Source organism: Canis lupus, chromosome 35, assembly GCF_003254725.2.
Source record: "Canis lupus dingo isolate Sandy chromosome 35, ASM325472v2, whole genome shotgun sequence".
In the NCBI taxonomy this organism is placed as follows: Eukaryota; Metazoa; Chordata; class Mammalia; order Carnivora; family Canidae; genus Canis; species Canis lupus.
In genome coordinates, this window is record NC_064277.1 from 24,747,347 (window position 1) to 24,772,438 (window position 25,092).

Here is a 25,092-nt window from a genome sequence, read left to right on the forward strand (position 1 = left end):
AAAATGATTCTTTGGGAACCAGAATTGGGAGGCTAGAGCTCAGGAGATGGTCAGAAGCCACCAATGCTTTCTACCACAGCCTATCCCTTTGCAGATACTTGATTAGAAGTGGTCATGTGGCTCCATCTCACTACCTGGCTTCTGAGACCATCTTACTATCTGGCTCCATCTCACTACCTGGCTTCTGCTCCATAAGGGAGCAGTTGAAATGTTTTGAGAACATCACTGGCACAGAACGTGAATGCAAAAAGTCTTTGTCGTCAAGGAACTCACAGTCTAGTAATAAGTCTTTCTTATAGAATCATGATATTTTTGTTCTTCTGCTCTATTGCCTGAACTTATTGCTGGTACAAATAAGAGTCAAGACAAAATTATGTCACCTCAGTCTTGGATCTCATGCTCTATCATAATTGAGCTAGACACATGATATTAAAGCAAAAAATTAATATACGGTATAATCCAACTAAACTGTCAATATTTGGCAACAAAATGTAATGCCACAGTAGCTCTTGATGAGACTCAGACTGAGAACAAGTCTTTCTAAATTTATTGTTAAAAAGTGAACTGACTCAAATAAAAATAAAATGACTCCTGTAAAAAACAAATTCCTATCTTGGGGAACAGGTAAGGATAGAATTTAGTGATAGGTAGATCTGTATTTTAGTCAGAGATTTTGCTTAAAGTTAGAAATATTGCAGACTTTATTTTCTCGAATGAAATGAGCTTAGAAGGGGAAAACTATCATGTCTCTCAACCATATTTAGGGAAATCGTTCTACACTACCAGATTACAACCCCCCAGTGCTAACTAGTAGAAACAGCCCTTCTAGCCCAACCTTAAGAGGTTAGTGCCCTCTTGTCTGGGATATTTGTAATGGCCTCATTTAGGTACTTGTCTTGCTAACCTCAGCTGATATTCTCTAGGATCTATCAATCACTACCACCTCTCTCCTTTTTTGAGACTCCAGAGAGTCAAGTACAAAGTATGACTGAGGAGGAGATGTGATACACATCAAAGTAACTGCATGATTTTCCCAATTTATACTCACAGAAAACTGACAGGTTTGAATGGGAATGGATCTGAAGTGGATAGGATCAAGGTGGCAGGAATATAAAGTTGCATGAGACCAAGCTCAATGATATAGTTTTACTTGTCAGAAGGTACCCAACTCAATGGTTTAACTCAAGGACCTAGAAACAGCTCTAAATTTATATTAATTAAAAAACATAATTTATAGGGATGCCTGGGTGGCTCAGCGATTGAGCATCTGCCTTTGACTCAGGGCATGATCCCGGAGTCCCCAGATTGAGTCCCATATCTGGATCCCCTCAGGGAACCTTCTTCTCCCTGCTTCTCCCTCTGCCTGTTTCTTGCCTCTCTCTGTGTGTCTCTCATGAATAGATGAATAAAAATCTTAAATATATAATATATATAAATATAATTAATAAATGATTAACATATGGACCAAAGTTAAGGTGAACCAACAAAATGAAATTGAAACATCATTATTTTCTGAGTGTATGCAGAGCAAACTAAAGGCATTAAGGAAATTGCAATTCTAGAATAAATTTATCATGAGCTTCTCCAGAGGAACTAACTTTCACCAAAGTTGAGAGAAATAAATCTATGAGGAGAGCCTCAGGATCCTTAAGCTGCTCAACATGACTTTTCCTCATAGGCCAGGAATTACAGTAGGACCTGCTACTCCTGAACTGCAATCCCTAAACATAATGGAGATGACTGGATCACAGGATGATAGGATCACAAGGTGAATTACCAAAGATCAGATGGTGTTGTTATAAACTCAGAACCCGTATGTTTAAGCCCTTTCCCCTGATGTGACTCTATTTGGAACTAGAACTTTCAGGAGATAAATACGGTTAAACGAGGTCATAAAGGTGGGGCCCTCATGCAACTGGAGTGGTGTCTTTATATGAAGACAAAGACATACCAGAAATCTCTCTCCAAGTATGTACAGAGGAAAGGCCATGTGGGGACAATGAGAAGAGAGCCATCTACAAGCCAGAAAGAGAGGTCTCATCAGAAACCAACCTTGCTGGCACTTTGATCTTGGGCTTGATTTGTATGAGCTCCCAGACTGGAGCCAGTTTTGAATGTAGAAAACTCCAGTTTCCCTTGAGAAAGACCACAGACACATTGCCAAAAATGTATACTGTTCTTCCTCCCCCTAGCCTTTTCTAAAAGGATCTATATCCTTTTACCAACATGACTGCTCATTAGGAAAAAAGAAATAGAATTTTCTGGGATTACTAGGAGATGACTCAATGCTGGCATTAATTCCTAGAGGTACAAAGCATCACTGCTGTCCACCAAGAAGGTAAGTTCTCAATGCTGTTTGCTTCTGGTCCATTTCACTGTGGGTACAGTGAGTAGGTCCCTACGTCCACCCTGAGACTAACTCCAGACAATATCTTTAATATTGTTTCTTTTTTTTTTTTGAGATTTTATTTATTTAGGGGCACCTGGGCGGTTCAGTACATTAAGCAATAGACTCTTGATTTCAGCTGGGGCCATGGTCTCAGGGTTGTAAGATCGAGTCCCACATCCCACTCTGTACTCGGTGGGGAGTCTGCTTGAGATTTTCTTTCCCTCTCCCTCTGCCCCTTCTCTAAAATAAATAAATAAAATCTTTTTTATAAAGAGAGAGAGATAATATCTTTTTTTATAAAGAGAGAGAGAGAATGGGCATCTTATAAATTTTATAATCATTTTATAAAGAGAGAGAGAGAATGGGCTTAAATGACAAACATTGACCTTTCATGGTTCTGGGAAGTAGGAAGTCTCTCAGTGAAGAGAGAGAATGGGTATCTCTATCTCTGTTTATAAAAAATATTTTATTTATTTATTTTAGAGGAGGAGGGGCAGAGGGAGAGAGAGAATCCCGAGCAGACTCCTCACTGAGCATTAAGCCAGATCCCAAAACCCTGGGATCATTACCTGAGTCAAAATCAAGAGTCAGACACTTAACCAGCTAAGCCACCCAGGCAGCCCTAATATCGTTTCTATGACTGATGGAATGAATGCTATTAGGCAGAAAAGGCCAAGTGGAAGCCACTAGAAATTCCTCTAACTGTGACTGTAGAAAACCCAAAGTGACACTGGTATTCTTGGAGGGACCACAGAGAGTAGTGCCAACATCAGGGACTGGAAAGATACAGGGGTGGGGATTCCATCCACACAGCTCCGTTCCACTTGCTTACTCAACTATAGAAGACAGATGGACTACAGAGAATGACAGTGAGCAATTGCAAACTTAGTCAAGGGATCATTCCAATTGCATCTGCTGTTCCAGATGTTTCATCAGTGGAGAAAATTAACAAGTGCACTGTACCTAGTACACAGCTATTAATATGGCCGGTGCTATTTTCTCTGTACTTGATCATAAAACCTGTCAAAAGCAGTGAGCTTCTAGCTGGCTTATCTACCCTTCCTCAGGGGTATATCAATACTCTAGAAATCTCATGTTATAAATGAGTCACAGAGACCTTTACCATGTTACCATGTTCTAAAGTTGAAAGCGGACCATTGTTTTAAACACAGACATTTCAGGCAAATTTATATTATGCACACTGCTCACAAGGTGAATGGATCTGCCTTTCCAGAACTGGCTCAGTCTTGTAGGCTTCATTTGTGTCTCCATCCCTGTCCTAACTCATTCAGGCACCTATAACCAAGAAACCATAGACTGAATGGCTTAAATGACAAACATTAACCTCTCATGGTTCTGGGAGGTAGAAAGTCCAAGCTCAGGACACATGCAGATTCTGAGTCTGCTGAAAACCTGCTTCCTGGCTTTGTGGCTCATACAGGACAGACTTCTCACTGTGTCTCCATATGTAAGGATAGGGGAAAGAACTCTCCACAGTCTCCTTCATAAGCGCGTACTCCCATTCTTGAGGACTCCACCCTCATAACTTCATCACCTCCCAAAGGCCCTCCCTCCAAATACCATTATCATATTGGGGGTTAGGCTTCAAGATACCAATTTCAGAGGAACACAAGTAGTCTCTAGCAATCCCCAAAATATCCACTTCCTTTTCTTACTTCAAACTCTGTTTGTCCCCTGGATGGTGTCCCTTTAAACAAATGCCTTCTTTTTCTGTTTTTCTTTTTTTTTTTTTTCTTTTTTTTTTTTCTGTAGGGACTCCTGAATTCTTTGGTGGGATAGAAGGACTAGGAGAAAAGCAAGATCCATCTAAGAACCATAGATGTTTCAAAGGAGCCTTTAATTTTTGGATAGGCTCAATAGTCTTCATCTCAAGATTACTTGAGTCTCCAAAGGGTTCTGTCAAAGGCCTGAGAATCAAACCAATGACACTGCCCCACAGCTAGCCTTGGGTTGGTCCCAGGTCTGTTGCACAGCTGTGGACTGGTTAAATGGCAAAACTAGGGTCGTGACTGGAGGATGTTACAGAGTTCCTCCACTCAGAGCTCTTTGCCCCTAAAGCCAAGAGAGGATTTCCTGTGAACACAATTCCTGGAAACTGGATGTTGTAAGAACTACATTTTGGCCGAGACAGAAGTTACTACTTTCTCTGCAACAACAAAACCCACAAAAACCCTGATTTTTGAAGTTGTACTCCTAGATCCAAAGGAGGAAGCTTAGGCTATTTAAATTCTTGGACAAAATAGTCCAAGACTACACTGTGGAGAGAGAACTTCTTCCGCTTCTCCCAGAACACCCTAGAGCAAATCCAGACTGCTCCCCCAACAAGCTTTGAAATCAGGGTGTGCATTCCAGGGGCTCCCTGACTCTGAACAGGGCAGGGTTAGATTGCCACTCCAGAACATTCTTGCCTTGTTGCCTCAGGCTTCTTGACTGACTCCAGACTGACTCCAAATTGCAATTCACTCCTCAGAGTCTTGCTGAGTTCCAGAAAGGAAGCTCTCCACTCACCATTCCAGAGAAGGCCTCTGGTAAAAACAATTCCTGTCCCCCACCTCCTCATGTATAGTGTTTCTTGAGCTTTTATTTATTTTTTTTTTAGTAAGTCCATTCAGAGTCTAAAATGGCATGCTGTAGCTTTCTCCCTCCTGCTCCTGAATGATTCCATTTCTTCAGTCTCTAGCCTGTCAACTGATGATCCTTGCAAGATGCTTTGTAAAATGCATATAATCTAACACAAATATCCTTCCAATGGTAGCATTGTATGCAGATTGCTCTCGCCATTGCTTTTATTTTAAAATATATGTGTGTACACAATGATCTTTCTCATTTTATTTTGAATATGTATAGCACTCCATTGTGTAATTATGCCATAATTTATCTAATTAAATAATTTTGAATAACTAAGTTTTTCCCCGATCGTGTTTTTACCATTAATGCTGCAGAGAATAGACTTAAGCACAGGATAATCTCTCCTGTATTTGAAATATTGGTGGGTCCTGACAAATTGTCTTCCACAGCAGCAAAGCACAGTATATTCTGTTAGAGAGCACAACTGAATAGGATCCTGAGCACACTTACTACAACTCCCCACTGCATTCCCTGCCAGCTATGAAGTAAAACCAGGGCATCCGTGAAGACTGTAAAAAATGTTTGAAAATCAATGATTCTTGTGATACTGGAATATTGCCTTCTCTCAAAGAGGTGAGATGTTGCAGCCTGGGGCCTGGCAGAGTTGGGTCGAGTTGGAGGAAGCTGGAAAGCAGTGGAGAGGCCCGATGAGTGATTTCTTTTTGCATCTGCTGAAGATAGCTTTGCCAAATGAGCAGAAGCAGCCAGCATTGGTAAAGCTGAACTGTAAAATCAGGACCTGGTAAGAATGTGTATTTTAATGTATAAACAGCAACATTGTGCCAGGCTGTGATGGCCAAGTGGTTAAGGCGTTGGACTCGAAATCCAATGGGATCTCCCACGCAGGTTCAAGTCCTGCTCACAGCGTATGAGGCTGCTTTTTCTATCCAAACTATGAAATGAAATTCTCACCAACAGCTGTACTCTCAGCTTTTCATCTTATTCCATCAACTGCAAAGTAGGAAGGCAGCTCCCTATCCAGAGGTCTGTGTTGATCCCCCATGCCTTTTCTCAAGCACCACTCTGGGTATTTTGGCACAGGTATCCTTCTCCAAGCCAGGCATCTACAAATCCCTGCCCCTGTGCACAGGTAGCACTTCCTTAGTCCCCAGAGCCCGCCAATTCCTCCTTCAGAATAGCTGCTGGTTTCATATTGAGATTATGAAGTCCAGAGGCAGACCACAGGGGAAAGAGAACCAGGAAATTTTGTTTTAAAAACTCTTTAATAAAATTCCCCATGCTGAAAATAGCAATGTAGGTAAGCTTCCTTAAAGAGTTCTCTGATATCTAAGAAAAGAAAAAGGAAAGGCAAGCAAACAAACCTAAAACAGACTGGTAGGAAACATAAAGGTCTAGGATCCTGAGGAGCCATGAGTGTGTGCATGTGCCAGGTGCTCTTTAAAACATCATACAGAAATGAGAAAGTCAAAGCAAAGAGAAAATAACAATTTGGCCAAGGCAGTAATTCTACTGGGGCAGGAGTCAGGATAAAGACTGCATGCACCTTGCTGCCCAGAACCAAAGCGCCTGTGCTTCTCCTTCTCAAAAGAGAGGACCGCCCTCACTTACAGATGCTTTTGTATTTCCAAGTGTCTATTCTACCTGTATTTGAGCACTTCAATATATGTAGCCGATTTATGTAATGATGACTGGTATTCCTTAATTTTGTAAGTATAAATCCAAACTTCTAAGTTCCTATGTGAATTTGAGTCTTAAAATGCTTACTGTTTTTGAATGCTTGCCACCACTTGGCCTAATTTGGGAAGGTGAGGGTTTCTGAATGTCTGTTTTGCTGCATAGAGTCTGAAATTATCTCCTCTTGCAAGAGTTATGGCTCTTTGGAGAGTGAGGTGGAAAACATATGCCTCATAACTCAGTAATGTATTTTATTCCACTTTCTTTGTCATTGTATCAAATTTTTAAATGATATGGATCACTAATAATTGATCCACACATAGCCTCAGTATGAAGTACATAAGAAAAATAAGATTGCTGATGGACCAATGAACCCATTGTATAAACTACTGAAGTAGACAAGTAGAAACAATAGAAACAAGCATGCACATAATGAAAAAAAATGCAAAGGACATTCTGTCACATACGTGATGTTTCAAGTCAGAAAATCCTTTCATAAATGTAACTTATGGGAGCTAACCACAAAGACAATCAATCTGCTTTAGGGGAATCCACAGGTCTTATTCAACTCACTTCTGCCTGCATCACAAAGCAACTGTATTCTCAACAATTCTAATGAATAATGGATAATCAACACTTTCAAAGCAAGGGGGCCAAAGCAAGGGGGTCAGTGGCACAATGGATAACATATCCGCCTATGGGTCAGAAGATTCTAGGTTTGACTCCTGGCTGGTTTGGGCTTCCTTTTTTCCTCTTAAAATGTCTTTCTGTGTTTCTTCAAGTTGGTAAGGGAAACAAATTCTCAAAAGTCCTTTGGAAAATAATTCATCTGACTTTGTATGGTACTGCCACACATGCTACCTTGGCTCCCCCTTAAGTCTGAATGAGTGGCTCAAATTGTCTCTCTTCAGCAATGTCGTTTTCATCTCGTTCTCTTTACCAAACTGAGAGAGTTAACCGGAAGATCTTTGAAAGGACAACTTAAAGAATCAAATGAGGAGTATTATTTGGCCATAAAAAGGAATGAGGTTCTGAATCATGCTACAACATGGATGAACCTTGAAGGGATGTGCTGAGTGAAAGAAGCCAGACGCAAAATGCCTTATTATATGATTCTCTTTATATGAAACTTCCAGAATAGGCACATCCACTGAGATAGTAGCTGCCAGGAGCTGGGAAAGGTGGAACAATACCTTGGAAAGGTGGAACAATTTGCTTGGATGATGGAAATGTTTTGCAGTTAGGTAAAGGTAATTACATACCTCTGAATCCACTAAAATCCACTGAATTGTACATTTTATGTGAATTTTATGGTATGTGAATTATACCTTGATATTTAAAAATCAAAGAAGCACCAAAACAACAACAACAACAACAACAACAACCCACTACAAACAGTATTTTCTTCACTAAGTTTTCCCCCATTCTGCAGGGCTCTCCTTCTTCGGACTCACTTTGCACACTTTCCGTCCCTGAGCATCAGTCCCTCAGGAAAGAGAAGGGACCCCCACTGGAGAAATGTTGAGCCAAGAAAGAGGTGGCTGTGGACAAACGAAATAGAGCCTCACTTGGACCCCCCATTTGGTGATCTCCGCAGAGATAGATGCACTTTAACACCCCCCCCTCCCCGAAAGCCACTCACCCTCCTCTTCCCTGTCCCGCCCCTCGTTGTCACCCACAGCGCCTCCGCCTCACCGCCATCCCCAGACCAACGCTGGGGACTGTTTAGGGTTTGTCAAGGATCCCAGACAGAAAAGGGACCAGCAAGAGGGCGAGGGTGTTAGGGAGACAAGGGGTCGGCAGCCTGGAGCCGGGTCTTTCCAACAGGAGGGTGCCCTTTGCAGGTTTGCAGGTGCTCTTGCGCGCGCCCCTGGGGCAGCGGGGGTGGGGCGGGTGTTGAGAAGCAAATCCACCTGAAAGGGGTGTGGGTGACACAGACAAGCAAAAGAGACCTTCATCTGTGGATACACACGTATGGATCTTACAACGTGTGTTGGCGCCGGACAGCGTGCGTTGCAAGGGGGGGGGCCGCGGATAAAAAAAAAATGAGCCTGCCACGCGTCCAGACCCAGTTTGATGCACGGCCTGTTGGGCTGAAAGCAAATTAAAAGATGGAGAAGGACAGAAGAATCGTCCAAAGGATTTGGAGCTTCCCAAAATAAATGCTTCCCAAGTTTTAGCGCGCAGGAAGATCACTGGGAGGGAGGAAGAAACACAATTTTCTGGGCCTCACTCCTAGAGATTCCACATTAGTTCGTAGGACTCAACCCGTGAATTTTTAGCCAAGAGATGCTGGCGCGAGTATTCCGCAGACCACACTTTAAGGGGTACTGGACTAGTTAGTGCGTTGTGTTTTATTACCCGCTGTTGCAGCTAACGCCAACTGAGAGCTCTCAAGATAGAATGAAAAAAAAAAAAAAAAAACAGAGCATCTATATGGAGATAAAAATTACTACCTCAGCATTATTCCACCAGGCTTTAACCAAGGTAATTAATTTTTTCCCAGGTAATTTAAGATAACCGATCGTTTCTACTCTCAAGATTTTTGTTCTAAACATGTAAATTTCATGGAATACTTTTTTTTTCTTTTGGGGTGGTGGCTTGTCATAGAAAGAAATCTATTTCCACCTCCCTTTCAAACAAACAAAGATCTTTGATATAATAATCACACTCTTGGACCTAAAGGAGAAAACTTGTGGACTTCTTTCTTTATTTTTTAAAACAAAAAATAAATTAAAATACTCCCTTTTCAAAAAGCTGTCTAAAAGGATGAATTTGTGGCTGAGAGGTGTATTAGGAAAAAAAGCTTTTTTTTTTTTTTTTTCCTCCTGTATGTCTCCTTTACTACTTACACAGGACACTTTACACTTCTGGTCACCAAATGAGTGAGGATTTTCTTTCTACCAAGCAATTTTTCAACACCAGCTGGATGTCTTGGATTTAACTCAATTTTGGGACTATCTATCACACCAGATCCCACTGGTTAAGGGTTCAGTTTCAGGAGACTTCATTCACTTCAGATGCCCCAATTCCTGCCTGACCAGAAGCTCAGGCATTGAGGGTGGAGCTCTTAAAGGGGAAATTAACTTTGGGTTGATTTGGCTGGCCATTTGGTTGGGAAAATCTTCCCTGTCAGCATCAACAAGCAGACTGGGCAGATTTTCAGAAACAAATCTTCCAGCTCCCTGTGGGATATTATAGTCCTGACTATGAATGGAGCCAAGATAAGATAGGATAGTTTGTAGAATGTATATACCTCTCAAATTTGTTAGTGTATTCCGGGCAGGTGAGCTTCTGTCTTACTCACTTAATGAAATCATCCTCCAAATATTCTGCCACAGTTTGGAGGGGTGATCTCCCCTGGGGATCTTGAAATTGAGGGAGAGGGTCTACAGCTGTAAACTCCTGAAAAGTGAGATTCAAGTGTATTCTACTCTTAGCTTTACTTTCACTGTCCATGTATAAATACCTACAGCCACCAATTTTAATTTTTTTTAATTTAGGGGTTGGTTTCCACAAGATAAGTTACATTTTTATTTAGCTTTCCCCCATTCTGGCTTACAACAAACCTCCTTGTGTGTCATGCCATTTGGTTTTCAAAATTTTGGTGCTGCTCTTTACTTTCCTATTATCATCTTTGAGCATTTATGCCTTCAAAACACCCCTTTCTTTCCTTCTTGGATTTTTGGATAGAAAGGCATCAAATGCCCATCTTTAATATGCCATCATTATGACTAGATCTATTTCTGACTACTGTGATTTCTCATCATACTGGACACTCAGAAGATCAGTAAGATAATATCCTAGGCAATGAGTAGTATGACATCATTTATGTTCAGATTACAGTCCTATAGGACTCTAGCTTCCAGCTAACATGAAGAAAGCTGGAAAGGGTGTTGCTCCTAATCTAACAACCAAAAATCTAGGTATTTTTTAAAAATCATCTTTTGTGAACCAATGAAACCTGGGGTATCAGAGCAACCACGTAGTTTGACATCTAAGGAAAACCAGTGCTTCCAAATAGAAATGGGACATAAACCCTGGCTCACCCAAAAGCAATGGGTGAAAATGTGCCCTCCATGCAAGAGGGTGAGGAAAGTCCCCCTAAAATTCATCATTTTGTAATGAATTGCTGAAGTCCAGGTGTGGGCCAGCAGGGGCGTATTCAAGTGGGGTCTGCACACACTTCACTGAGCATTCACAAGAAAGGCTGGGGCAAGAGAAGAGAGCAGAGGAAGCCTCCTTCAGGAGTCCAGACCTGCCAGAGGAAGCGTCAGCCCCCAAATAACAAAGTCTTCAACGCTGAGGGAGAAACAGCAAATACTGTCAGAAACTGAAGAATAAAAGAATAAAAATCTCTACCCTGGGGGGAGTGTCAGAAAGCCATATTGGGCCCAGAATAGTAGAGAATGCCAATCCCCATGGGGCAGAGCAGGCTGCCTGAGAAAGCCCTACCTCAGAGACCCAGGGCCACAGGATCTAACAAGTCTGGGCTGAACTGGAAGAGGAAGTCTTGCACAACCTGCCAGACTAGCAAGGACTAGGCATCCAGAAACAGAAGTGTAGTGCTGAGGGAAGGCAAGAAATCCAAAGGGAGAAACCCTCTCTGAAACTCAAACAGAGATGGCTGAAGCTGAAGGTAGAGTAAAAACACCGAGAAAGCACTCCAAAAAAATTCAACCATACCCTACACCCAAAGTCCCACCAAAAGAATTTGAAGCCGGTTGTGCCCTGAAGGAAATCAGAGCAGTGATGGGAGACACAAGCAGATCTCAACTTCTGCTTAAATTGATATAGCCTCACACATTAATAGCCTAGTAAAAGGGACATAGCCATCTGCAGCCTAAATACTATTTGCCTCACTGGCTACCGTCCTGACACTATGTCCGGCAGCTAATGAAAAATTATAAGACACTCATAAAAGCAAGAAGAAACCATGCAATGTCAAGAGAAAAAGCAATCAACAAAGTGAGACTCAGATTTGTCCCATATAGTGGAACTGTCAGAAAGTGAATTTCAAAAAAAAATAAAAAAAATAAAAATAAAAAAAAAAAGAAAGTGAATTTCAAATATCCATGATGATTATGTTAAAGGCACTAGTGGAAAAAGATGGAGCACATACATCAGCAGATGAGAAATTTCAGTAGATTGTTAGAAACTCAAAGTCAAATGGATATGCTAAATTAAAAATAAAAGTACACATGGTAACAGAGATGTAGAATGCCTTTAATGACTTACCAGTAGACTCCATAGATCTGAGGGGAAATTGAAGGAGGGTCAATAGAATCTACCCAAACTGAAATACCAAGAAAAAAAATCATTGAAGAGTTATTGATTAATGTCAAGTGGTCTAATATATTTATAACTGAAATCCCAGAAGGCAAAGAAAGAGATAAAAGAACAGGAAAAACAATATTTGAAGATATAATGACTGAGTACATTCCCCAAATAATGAAATACATCAAACCACAGCTCCAAGATCAGAGAACCTTAAGTATTTTATACAGGAGGGTTGTGGGGGGGGGGACCCTATTTACCTCATATTCAAACTGCTGAAAACAAGTAGAAAAGACAGAATAATGAAGGTAGTGAAAGAACAAAATATGTATTATATATAGTTGAAAAAAGTAAAAGTTATGGCAGATGTCTTGCCAGAAATTACGTTCACCAAAAGAGAGTGAAACTTCCAAGTGGTGAGAGACCAAACATAATAATAATTTTTTAAAGCCCCAAAATTGTTAACCCTGAATTCTTTATCAAACCAAAAATATTTTTCCAAAATGAAGAAGATATAGATATCTCCAGACAAACAAAATCAGAAGACTGTATTACTAGCAGGTCTGTGCCACAGGAAATGTCAGAAGAAGGAATTCAGGAAGAAGGAACACGAGGCCAGAGAGTTACAAGGACTGAATATCCACAGAAATGGTTACAGTGCAGATATATAGAAGGAATATTTTCCCCAATTTTAATTACTTTCAGTAAGATTGACTGCATAGTAAAAGTAATGACATGCTGTCCAGTATAAATGAAAGCAAATGTCTGATGACAATAACCCAAAACAGAGGAGAGAGTAGCCTGCTATTGCAAGTTGCTCACACCACACAAGAAGCAGCATAATGTGATTTGAAAGTAGACCTGGACTAATTGGAGGTGTGTATCGGGAAACCAATCCAGATGGTTTTAAAAGACATGAAAAACGAGGCAATAGTGAAGATAAAATGAAACCATGTAAAATGCTCATAAATTTCAAAGACAGGAAGAAAGATAAAGGAAAGGAACACCTAAAAACAAGCTAAAAAAGACAGTGGACTTTTATTAATTTTTTATTCTTTTTAAATATTTTATTTATTTAAGAGAAAGAAATGAGTGAGAGAGAGACCAGGAGCAGGAGAAGCAGCAGACTTCTTCCCTGAGCAGGGAGCCCAGCCCAGCAAATATCTCCATCCCAGGAACTTGGGATCATGACCTGAGCCAAAAGCAGATGCTTAACCAACCATCCAGGAGCCCCAAGATGGTAGACCTTACCAATATGTCCGTGATGACATGACATGTAGATTACCTGAATGTACCAATAATAGAGTTTGTCAAGTTGGACAATAAAAGCCCAGACCCAGCTGCAGAGCTGGACCAAGTCCCAAGGGATCTTTAATCTCACATAATGCACACATACTGGGAGTAGGGTTCTAACCTACATGGGCACATGTCCATTGGACCTTAAGTCCAAGGTCTTAACCATTTGGCCATCCCGGTGGTACACTCAAATGTTCATGTCAAAATTACTGAATCAAAATTAATTAGCATTGCTAGTCCCTGGAAGGTTATGAATACACCAGGGAAATCTGTGACCAGGCTTTAATGTATAGAGAGGAAACAAGTCCTTAGAATGCTTTTTGAGGGAAAAAACAAACAACAACAACAAAAAAACAACTAACAAAACATTTATTTTCAACAAATATTCTAATCATCACTTTGTACATTACATTATGGTGGTGTTGGGGAAAGACTGAAGCATCCCTGATCTCGTGGACTTGCATTAAAATGAAAAATATTATGACAGAAAAGGCACAGCTACGGGAATACTCACATTGTCAGATTCAACTCACTTTGTCACCACTTTTATGCTCAAGAAAAGACCTTTGTTTTAGTGGACTTGTAAAGAAAACCAAAAAGGAAAGGGAGTAGCGTTAAGAGGTGGAGAGAATGCAGCCCATGAACTATGTCTCATAGCTCTACAAAGGTGGTGTCTACAATTTTCATCACTCATCAGGGAACAGTTTTGCCTGCTGAATCTTAGCCCATTCCAAACCCATTGAATCTGATTGTCCAAGTGAGGGCTTTGAGTCTGGAACCAGAGAACAGTTAATATTGAGACAAATTACCCTTAAAGTAAGTTTAGAAAGCCCTACTGCACACATATAGAGTTTGGAATTTAATATGTGATGTTGGTTTTAATAAGGAAGTATTGTAACCAAGGGTTCTAACTATCCACTAATGAAATCTCTTTCTTAAGTACCTACTATGTGCTAGGCATTGAGGTAGGTGCACACCATCTACTAAGTCAGTAAGACACCGCCAGACACTTCAGTCACTGGACTGTTTAAGAATTCATGAAAGCAGGTACCAGATGGGCATTTGGGGGGTTGTATTGAAAGTCTGTGAGGGCTTCTGGACTCAGAGATGAAATTAATCCTGATGTAGACTTAGAAAAGAATCGATATATAAACATCATAAAACACCTATTGAGAGCCTCCAAAGTAAGTAAATAAATACCTCTCTGCCATTTTGATGACCTGGAGAAAGAACTGCAATATGAGAAGATTGTGTCAGCTGTACCACACAAGCACAAAAGGTCCAAGGACCAGTCTCCTCAGACTCAAAACCATTGAGGCAGAAGGAGCCCAGCCATTCCTGGCAATTCACAGAGCTACGTTCAAAAACATGTCTTCTCTTGCCTGATAAAGATATGAGAAAGGAAAGTGTCATTCATTTCATTAGTCCATCCAGCTCAGAACTCTGTCTCTGGCTTTGCAGATATTCTGTGCTAGTGAGCAAAGGGATGGCCTGAGAGATTCTTGCCTTTACGTATTGAGGGAAATCCAGGCTTGAGTCAGGGCCTGGGTCAGAGCTGATTTGAAGGGAGGGAGCAGCAGGTACAAAAAAGCATGTATCATAGAAAAGAATTCCCATACATTGACATACAGGAGTGCTTATATGATTCTATCACTGATTCTTTTTATTGTCATTTTTTTAAATTGACGTATAGTTGACATATAGCCTTATTTAGCTTCAGGTGTAAAATGTAATGATTCAATATCTGTATACATTGCAAAATGATCACCACAATAAGTCTAGTTACCATCCATCACCATACGTAGTTAAATTTTTTTGTTGTGATGAGGACTTTTAAGACTGACTTTCTTAACAACTTTCAAAAATGCAGTACAGTACTAATAGCCATCGTCACCATGCTGTCCCTTACAAACCCATGACTTATTTCTTTTATAACTGGAAATTTGCACTTTTTGCCCCCCTTCACCCATTTTGCCAAATCTTACCCCCCCACACACACACTCCCATCACCTTCCACCTCTAGCCACTGCCAATCTATTCTCCATATCTATGGTCTCAGGTTTTTTGTTTTGTTTGCTTGTTTGTTTCTTTGAAGATTTCACATATAAGTGAGATCATATGGTATTTGTCTTTCTCTAATTTATTTCACTTAGCATAATTCCCTCAAAGTCCATTTGTGTTGTCACAAATGGCAAGATTTCATTCTTTCTTACAGCTGAATAATATTCCATTATGCATATATACCACATTTTCTTTCTCCATTCACACATCGATGAGCACTTACACTGTTTCTGTATCTTGGCTATTTGGGATCATTTGCTGCAATGAACATGGGATGCATGTATTTTTTCAAGTTAGTGTTTTCATTTTCTTCTGCTAAATATCCAGAGTAGAATTGATGAATCATACAGTATTTCTATTTTTAATTTTTTGAGGAAATCTCACACTGTTTTCCACAGTGGCTGCACCATTTTATGTTCCCACCAACAGTGGGACCCCAACAGGGTTCCCTTTTTTCCATATTCCTACAAACAGTTGTTATTTCTTATCTTTTTTATAATAACCATTCTGACAGGTGTGAGGTGATAGCTCACTGTGGTTTTGATTTGCATTTCCCTGATGATGACTGATGCTGAGCATTGTTTCATGTGTCTGTGGGCCATCTGGATGTCTTCTTTGGAAAAATGTCTCTTCAGGTCCTCTGCCCATTTTGGTTTTTTATTGTTGTTATTGTTTTTGTTTGTTTGCTTGTTTTGAAATTAGTTGAGGGAGTTCTTTATAATTTTTTTGGATATCAACCCTCTATCAGATATATGGTCTGCAAATATTTTCTCTCATTCCAAAGATTGCCTTTTTATTTTGTTGATGGTTTCCTTTGCTGTGCAGAAGATTTTATTTGATATAGTCCTACTTGTTTATTTTTGCTTTTGTTGCCTCTATTACTGTGATTCTTCACACAGGGTAGAATTATCTATAGTTTATAAAACATACTTAACTAGGGAGTAGTTAAGTATGTTTTAATACTTTAATAAATACTTAAATGTGAGAGCTAAAAATTAATAGAAATGTACGTAGAGAAATATCTTTGTGACCTAGATGTCAGAGAGGAGGTTAAAAAAATTCTAAAAGCACAAACAGTTGGTATAGTTTACTTCATCCAAATAAAAAATGTTCAATGAAGGCAACAATGGAAAAGTAAATGGACAGATGTGACTAAAATAGAAGATGTGTGGAACATTTTAAAATGACAGCTTAGTCTATATTATGTAGTAAAAAGCCATGAAAATCAGACACATAAGACATAAGATAGGTAAAAAAATAGGAACAGGATGCTCGTCAAAGCCAGGATAAAGAAGAATCTGAAAAGATTAACAAAGATTTAAAATATTTAATATTATTAATACTGAATGAAAATGCAAAATAAAATGAGATGTTATTCTACCTCAAGTTTGAAGAGTTAGAAACCTGGATGTGACCATTATTGCAGGAATGGGGATATAATAATCCTCGGGTCCTGCTGATGGAATTTTATCCTGATGCAGCCATCCTGGAGAGCAGTCTATTAATTTTAACTCAAGATTTATCAGATCCAATGATCCTAGGCATTCTTCTCCCAGGTGTATAAAATCCTCACTCCTCATCACCCCCAAAAAAATCTAAGAAAGGCACAGATTGAGTCACATGTGGATGTTAATAGCAGCAGTATTTTTGTTCCTTCAGAATCAGACTCTACCTTGACACCATCATTGGTAATAGGTAATAGATGGTAGGTAGTAGATAGGTAAGTATGGTAAATGTATAATAATGGATATTATGAAACTACAAGATGTAACAGAGTAGATTTTCATGTAATAACACTCGTGAACCTTAAAAAGAAGGGTTTTTAAAAACATATTTAATAAACTCTGTTTCCTTCATTACAGTAATCATCCTGCTCCCTGGTCTTCAAAATCTTACTGTTGCTCACCACTTCTCATCTCTTTGTCTTTGTGCATTTATGCCTTCAAACATCTGTAATGCCCTTTCTAGTTTCTCTAGTTTCTAGAGAAAGCAAATGTGTGCTTAATTTTCCATAATTATAATCAGGTCAATCTTTGAATATGATTTTTTATCACTATAAAACCCAAAGGATTCCTAAAATAGTGGGTGGTAATAGGCAACTACCATTTATATTGGGGTCAAAATACTGAAAAGGCTTAAGAAGAATTTTTTTATGTCAGATTTCCCTGCTTTCTCATTTCACTACTGCCCATTTCAATCCAATGAGATTAAGCTAAAGAAATAAATGTCATTCAAGACATATCAGAAATTCATTTGCAAGCTGCTTGCTGTGTCTGATGACTCTTCCTAAATTCTGAAAAATTCTGACTCAGCTACCACTATCCTTCCCCTTCTACTGTTCCAATTTCTCAGAATATAGAGCTAAGTGTCAGGACCCACATGAAATCCACTCGTAGGAAGCCACAAATGAGACTATCTTTTATTACTGAGCATCAATTTCTCCCCATGGTGGTCATCCCACAGTGCTCAGGTGCCATGGCCTCCTCTTTGTTAGCTGAAGCTGCCTGCATTCCATATTTCCATAGCTTCCACCACAGCCCCCCAAATCAACTGTTAATTTTGTGTTCTGAGAATATTTGGCAATTATGGATACCCTAGTTTTGTTGAAAATGCTTTTAGATGGCTCCTCAGGGTAGCCAGCAAGAAAGGAGGGAGTGTAAATGTCAGCCAGACTCCAGAACCCTTTAGGCTACTGGAGCAGACATCATCCAGATGCCAAAGGTTGTAAAACAATATCTTGGTTTCTCTATTATGAAATTAAAAAAAAAAAAAAAACAGGCCACGGAATCAGTGCTTGGTTTATTTCAGATTTGGGGAATAAGACTAGGGCTTCTGCATGTAACACACAAGAAGTAACCACTACACTAAGACACAGTGTTGGTGCCTGCGGTGGGAGACAGGCACAAATGTGAGAAATAGGAGGCTGACAAAAGATTGGCTCCAGGTAATAGGTCCAGGGACAGTCTAATCACAACTAGTTGAGGAGGGAATTTTAAGTGCTCAGGAAACTCAAAAGCATCTCATTTGGCATGCACCCAAAATGCCCTGTGGTTAGAATACACTAGGAAAAAGTTCAGGTTAGATATCTAAAACTCAGTTCTTGATTTTTTATTTGGTCCTGCTTATTCATTCATTAATTCATCCATCATCCATTCATTCATTCAAGGACTATTAACTCCTATTATATGCCAGGCACTGCTGAATAACTTCAAATAAAGTCGAATAGAAGGTACAAAATATCCTTTTTTCCTCAGGCAACTTGTGTTTTAATGCCAAGCTGAATAAATATACTTTTCTTTGATGAAAACCATAACCATTCTTAGAAGTTTTTATCAAATTCCCTTCTTCAGGATTGGTAAAGTGTGGTCCCCTGGATATTGTTCACAAAGCTGAGATAATTATGCATGAGGAAGCTGCTAATATATGCATGAAACTATAATAAAAATACAGTGTGACATATATACACATACACACACACACACACACACACACACACACACTAGCTCGTTGGTGACTAGCCCATGAATAAATTTTTTCTGCCTTATTTTGAAACTTTCCCAAACTCATCCAGGCAATTTATTTCTTGTTGCACTTCTTTGCATGAACACCATCCCTGTCTTTTGTTTTCAAACTTCAAAAAAGCATCTTATTTAGGAGTGTTAAAAGCAGATGTCTGAATGAATTTCAATACCAAGATCCTGACAGGCTGCCAGCATTAGGAAAAAACACTCGTGGGTGTCCTGTCTGATGAGATTTCAATTCTCCAGGCCATTCCACATCAAAAAGAAAGGAGACTGTGAGGCTGTTGATGCCCTTGGCAACAGAGAAGAACATTTGGTACCCTGCCTCTCCTAGGCAGCCAAAAGAAAGTGAGCCCACCCTGTCCTGGAAAGGTGGCTTGTCAGGGATGCCCAGTCCTTCACAAAGGCTAAGTGTAGGAATGCTGGCCATACTCACTTCACCTTTGGCCCACCATCATGTGGTCCAGACAAGTGTCCTGGGTTCACCAATTGGCTCTGGCTCCTACAAAACAATTTCCTTGAGAGATGAAGGTCAGAACATCTTACAAGATCAGTGATAGGAGCCTATGACAGATTAAGACATGTCCCAGGAGTTTGACTGCAATCCCCCCATGTCTGCAAAGTAATTGGGACTCTCTGGGTGACACTGGCCTGGCTATGAATTGTCTAGTTCAGATATTGTGGATTCTAAGAATCGGAGAGTGTGGAGAGGAAAGTAGTGCCTCCACGAATATAGCCTCAAGGAAAGGATAAACTTAAGGTTCACTTTAATCTGAGAATGTGAGGGGCTCCTACTCAGCGGGTTTCCATAGTGTAGTGGTTATCACGTTCGCCTAACACGCGAGAGGTCCCCGGTTCGAAACCGGGTGGAAACAAGTGCTACTTATTTTTTTCTCCATAAATTCTGTTTCGTTCCAAAAATGTTCTACCTAAACCTGCCTACATTTCTACCACGTCTCAAATGTTCGTGCTCCCTCTGTAACCCAAAACTTTAAATTACAAGAACTATAGTATATAACAAGACCAGAGCTGCGACTCTTCCTCTCCCTCATCAACCATTGATCATGTTGTGTCTTCTCCCCTGGGTCAGAGAGGATTCTACACTAGGCCGCGGGGCTTTTCAGGCAGAGGCTGGTCCGCATCCTTGTGGGAGACACAGGAGAAGGAATAGCCCTCAGACCGGAGTGGGGCCGGGGTCTACAAGGAGAGTCAAGAAGCCAAACTACAGCGGAGGGAGAGAGCCGAGTGGAGAGTAGTTCCTGGAGGAGGCAGAGGGGTGGCAGCAGGGAGCCACAGAGCAGGTCAAGTGCGGCCTTGTTAGTGACTTGGAGGACTTTGGCCTTCACTGATAAAACAGGAAGACGCTGGATTTTAAGCAGTGAAGGGAATCCGTATGACTTAAGTTTTTTTAGAAGGACCCCTCTGCCAGATCTGTGGAGAATATGTTGTATGGAGAAAGGAATGGAATAGAAGCAAGGAAATCTATGAATTGCCTTTCATGCTGCATATCAGAGATAACTGTCAGAATGCTGGCAGGTAAGTGGGTGAAAATTAATTACAGTCTAGATCTATTTTAAAGACAGAGCAAAAGAAATTCCTCAGAAAATGGATGTGAAGAGTGAAAAAAAGTGGAACCAGTGATGACTTTGAGGATTTTCTGCAGAACTGGAAGGATGGAGTTGCCATCAAGTGAAATGGGTAAGACTGGATGGAATAGCATCATTAGGGGGAAAACATGGGAGTTCTGTTTTAGACATGGTAACAGGTAGATGCCTGGTATACAACATTCAAGGGTAATGCTAAGGAATCCATTGAATATACAAGCCTGGAATTCAATGGAGTGGTCTAGACTATTGGATACAAATTTGTCAGTTGTAGTCATATAGACATTATTTAAGCCATGAGAACAAATGAAATCACCAAGAAATGAGTGTTTATAAATAAAGCAGAGGTCCAAGGACCAAACTCTGAGACATTCCATTATAGCAAAGGGTGGGTGAGAAGAGGGGGAAACAAAGGATATTGAGAATAAGAAGCCAGGGAGGTAGAAAGACAACCAGGACAGCAGCATCTTGAAAGTCAAATAAAGAAAATATTTTAAGAAGGATGATGTGCCTATGAACCCTGAGAAGTCAAGGACTTAGAAGTGATTATTAATCTTAGACATTTAGAGGTCATTGATGATCTTGACAAGAAGTTTCCATGCAGTGGTGGTGTAAAAAAAATCCTGGATGTAGTTTGAAGAAGAATGGGAGGAGAGAACTGCAGACTGTATGTCTACATAGTTCTTTAGGGATTTTATAAAAATGCCATCTGACAACTAGGACAGTCGCTAGAAGAAAATCTTGAGGCAAAAGAAGCCTTTTAAAGACAGGAGTCAAATAGTATGTTTGAAAATTCATGAGAATAATCCAGTAGTCAAGAGATTGCTCTAGTCAATGCAGATAAAACCGTAATTCATTAGTAATTCACTGACAGGAGTACAAGTGAATTCCTTTCCCTGAGGAGATGGAAGAATTTTCCAAAGTTCTATGATAACAACATGTCACAAATAGATTTGACTCCATGTTTCTCTACTCTGTTATTTTCCCTTTTCAGGACAAATACATGAAAACTGGTTCTGGAACTATGCTAAAATTTAAAACAGTTGAAGGAATCATGAGATGTCCACTATGGAGTGCCAGACTTGGTAATCCCCTTGCTTGCCGTGTCTTCATTCTCATTTAATAGACATTGCTCCCCCTTCAGCCTGCAGTCACAGGTGTGCTATGTACTCTTTAAGAACGGCCATATTTTCTACTGAGCAATGCTGACATCCAACTTCCCGCCATATATGATTGGGCCAGAGCTCTCAAGAGCAGTCAATCCATGGGCTGGCAACGGACCTGTGAGGAGACTTATAGCCTGATCCTCACTAAAAATCTCTGCCCCAAGGTGATTCAAGTATTTAGACAGGTGGTTCAACTGGATTTTTTTAGGGGGTAAACTGGAACTGGAAAAAGCAAAAATAATGAGACGGTAGACAGAAGAGATTCAAAGGGAAAATGACTTTGAAAGATTTACTGATTCACGTTAATCTCTAGTTGCCAGCATATAGGGCAATGAACTACTGCCTGTGAATGACATCAAGATGACTAATCTAGACACTCTATAGATCTTGTTAAATTAAGAGACCCCTCTGACTGCAATATAGATGATCTTATCCCTAAAATCCTATTGGGTAATTCCATTCCACCTAGCTTCTAGGTGTTGAAAGGAGGGAAAGGAAATGGAAGGAGCTTACACCAAGCGGGTCCTCTTACGAACTTTTGGAAAAGGTAAATGTGTCCTTCCAGCTCTACTGACCCAACATCTCTGGAGGGCCAGACCTAAGGGATGTTTGCTCTATTTCCCACCCTCTTTTCAAACATGTGTCCTCTTTTCTTTGAACAAAGAACTTAATCACTCATTCATTCAATAAATATTTGTTGGAATAACACCTATGAACAAAACAGAAATGCTTCATTTCTACTGGCAAGATTACAGAAAATTTTTTAAAGCAAAGTTACATATAAAATGCTGACATTGTTATAGTAAATGCTAAGGAGAAAAATTGAGAGAAGGAAATTAGGGGTGAATTTTTATTTTCAAATTCTAAATGGATTATTGGTGACACTTGAGCAAAAATCTGAAGGAAGAAAATAAATGAGCTATGGGGCTGTCTAGATAAAGTCATTCCAGACATAAGCTACTGTGCTCACAGGGACCCTGATGTGGAATTTACCTTGTGCATTAAAGGAATAGCAGGGAGGCTAATTCTACTGGAGTGTATTTTAATGTACACTTTGGTTATTTATTGCCTCCAATTTACTGCTTAACAAATCATCCTAATTAGGTAGCTTAGAACAATGAGAATCTATTTAGCTCACTAGTCTGTCATTAACTAACATAGGTTAGAATTGACCAGACTGTTTATCTCCCAGCTGGGTTGATTCACATGTCTGGTGAACAACAAAAATCCGCCAATATCCGTACATCTCATATTCTCCAGCATGCTAAACCCAGGCAAGTTCTCAAAACAATGGCTCAGGGGAAAAACAACCAGGAAAAAAATACTAAATAAACCCTTTCTGGAACTAATAAGCAATTATAGCAAGGTTGTAGGATATATAGCTAATATACAAAAGTCAATCTTTCCTTTCCAATCACCAACAATGAAAACTTGGAATTTGAAATTAAAAACACAATGTGATTTATACTAGCACCCCCAAGATGAAATACTTAGGTATAAATCTAACAAAATTTATATAAAACCTATATGTGAGGAAAACTATGAAACTTTGATGAAAGAAATCAGAGAAGAACTAAATAGATATTCCATGTTCATAGATAGACTCAACATTGACAAGATATCAGTTCTTCCCAACTCAATCTATAGATTCAACACAATCCCAGTTGAAACCCCAGCAAATTGTTTTGTGAATATTAACAAACTTATCCTAAAGTTTATATGCAGAAGAAAAAGACCCAGAATTGTCAACATAATATTGAGAGAAAAGAATCAAGTTGGAGGACTGACTTCAAGACTATGGTATACAATGGAATATCACACAATAGAATATCATACAGCACGAAAAAGAAATGAGCTACCAAGCCATATGGAGGAATCTTAAGTGAATATTACTAAGTGGCAGAAGCCAATCTGAAAAGGCTGCATACTGTATGATTCAACTATATGGTACTAGGAAAAGGCAAAACTATAGAGACAGTTAAAAGATCAGAGGTTGTTAGGGATTAGGAGGGATAGAGGGATGAACAGGCAGCACATAGAGGATTTTTAGGGCAATGAAACTATTCTGTATGGTACGATAATGGTAGACATACAATATGTGTTTGGCAAAACATACAGAATTTACACTATGCAAACTATGAACTTTGGGTGATAATGATGTGTCAGTGTAGGTTCATCAGTTGTAACAAATGGACCATTCTGATGCAGGATATTGATAGTGGCGGAGGTTGTGTGTGTGGTGGGGTTGGGGGTATATAAGAACTTTCCACTCAATTTTGATATGAACTTAAAACTGCTCTTAAAAATAAAGACTAAAAAACAAACAAACAAAAAACAGTAATCAAAGCAAGCAAGTGGAAAGAGCAAAGGGCATATTCAAGAATCTCCTGGTTAAGTTTGCTAACATCCTGTTGGCCTATATAAGTCACAGTGTTCAGCCAAGAGAGAGGAAGAATGCAGAACACGGTCACATGAAAATACAACATGAATAAAGGGAAAGAAGATGAATTGAGGTTATTAGTGCAACACGTCCACCACAGTAGTTAATTCTTTCTAGTTAATTTGATGTGAAAAGATCTAAATAAAAATTACTTTCTTATTATCTGGTTATGTGCTCCCTATATCCCAGTTTCTTATCCTAATTCCACCATCACCCATGCTATGATCATGACCCATCCCTGCCGGTACATCCCCCATCATGTCCCTAACTCCATCTCTGCTACTCATCTCATCACTGAACTAGAAGTTAAAAGTATCTAAGATGGATTGAGAGGCTCAGAGATAAACCATTTTTATTATATATTACTTGAATATTAAAATAAATAAATAGGAAAGGGCAGAGAAAGGGAGGGAGGAAGGGAGAAAGGAAGAAAGGGAAGGAAGGAAGGAAGGAAGGAAGGAAGGAAGGAAGGAAGGAAGGAAGGAAGGAAGGAAGGAAGGAAGGAAAGATCTTTGCCTTTAGGTGGAAGTAAAATGGTGAGAACATAAACTAATCACAAACTTAGAAAACGACCAATTATTGTGTAGCCATACTAATAGCCACCAGAACCGATTTTAAGCCAATTCAATCTCAATAATAATTGTTTTCAAGTCAGTGAATCACTGTCAACCCCTGCCTTCTGAAGGTCAGCCAGAGATGGATTCATTTCAGTAAACAGCCCTTGCGTGCCAAACAAAAACAGTCTCTCCCAAACAATCATACTTCCATAGATCATGTCAACCCACTCTACCCCCTGCCGCCAAAACATCATCCCTCAGCTCTCTCAAAGGGCCAGTGAACTCTGGCTCCATATTTCAAGTATTGAGTGATGGTTTCCTTATCCTTTAAAAGTGCCTGTTTATCAAATCTAAAACATCTACATTTTATTTACTTTTTTGCTGTGGTTATATATAAATTTTTTAAAGATTTTATTTATTTATTCATGAGAGCACAGAGAGAGAGAGGCAGAGACACAGGCAGAGGGAGAAGCAGGCTCCATGCAGGGAGCCCCATG

General features: G+C 39.7%; 1 long non-coding RNA gene and 2 other non-coding genes across 3 annotated transcripts; all 3 read left to right on the forward strand.

The window, feature by feature from the left end:
• The first annotated feature begins 1,930 nt into the window (after positions 1-1,930).
• On the forward strand, positions 1,931-24,128 carry LOC125754368 (uncharacterized). Its single transcript, XR_007408352.1, has 3 exons — positions 1,931-2,338; positions 20,408-20,526; positions 21,427-24,128. It is a non-coding gene; the product is annotated as an uncharacterized LOC125754368 (long non-coding RNA).
• On the forward strand, positions 5,825-5,905 carry TRNAS-CGA (transfer RNA serine (anticodon CGA)). Its single transcript has one exon. It is a non-coding gene; the product is annotated as a tRNA-Ser (tRNA).
• TRNAV-AAC (transfer RNA valine (anticodon AAC)) lies at positions 19,631-19,703 on the forward strand. Its single transcript has one exon. It is a non-coding gene; the product is annotated as a tRNA-Val (tRNA).
• Positions 24,129-25,092: the final 964 nt, after the last annotated feature.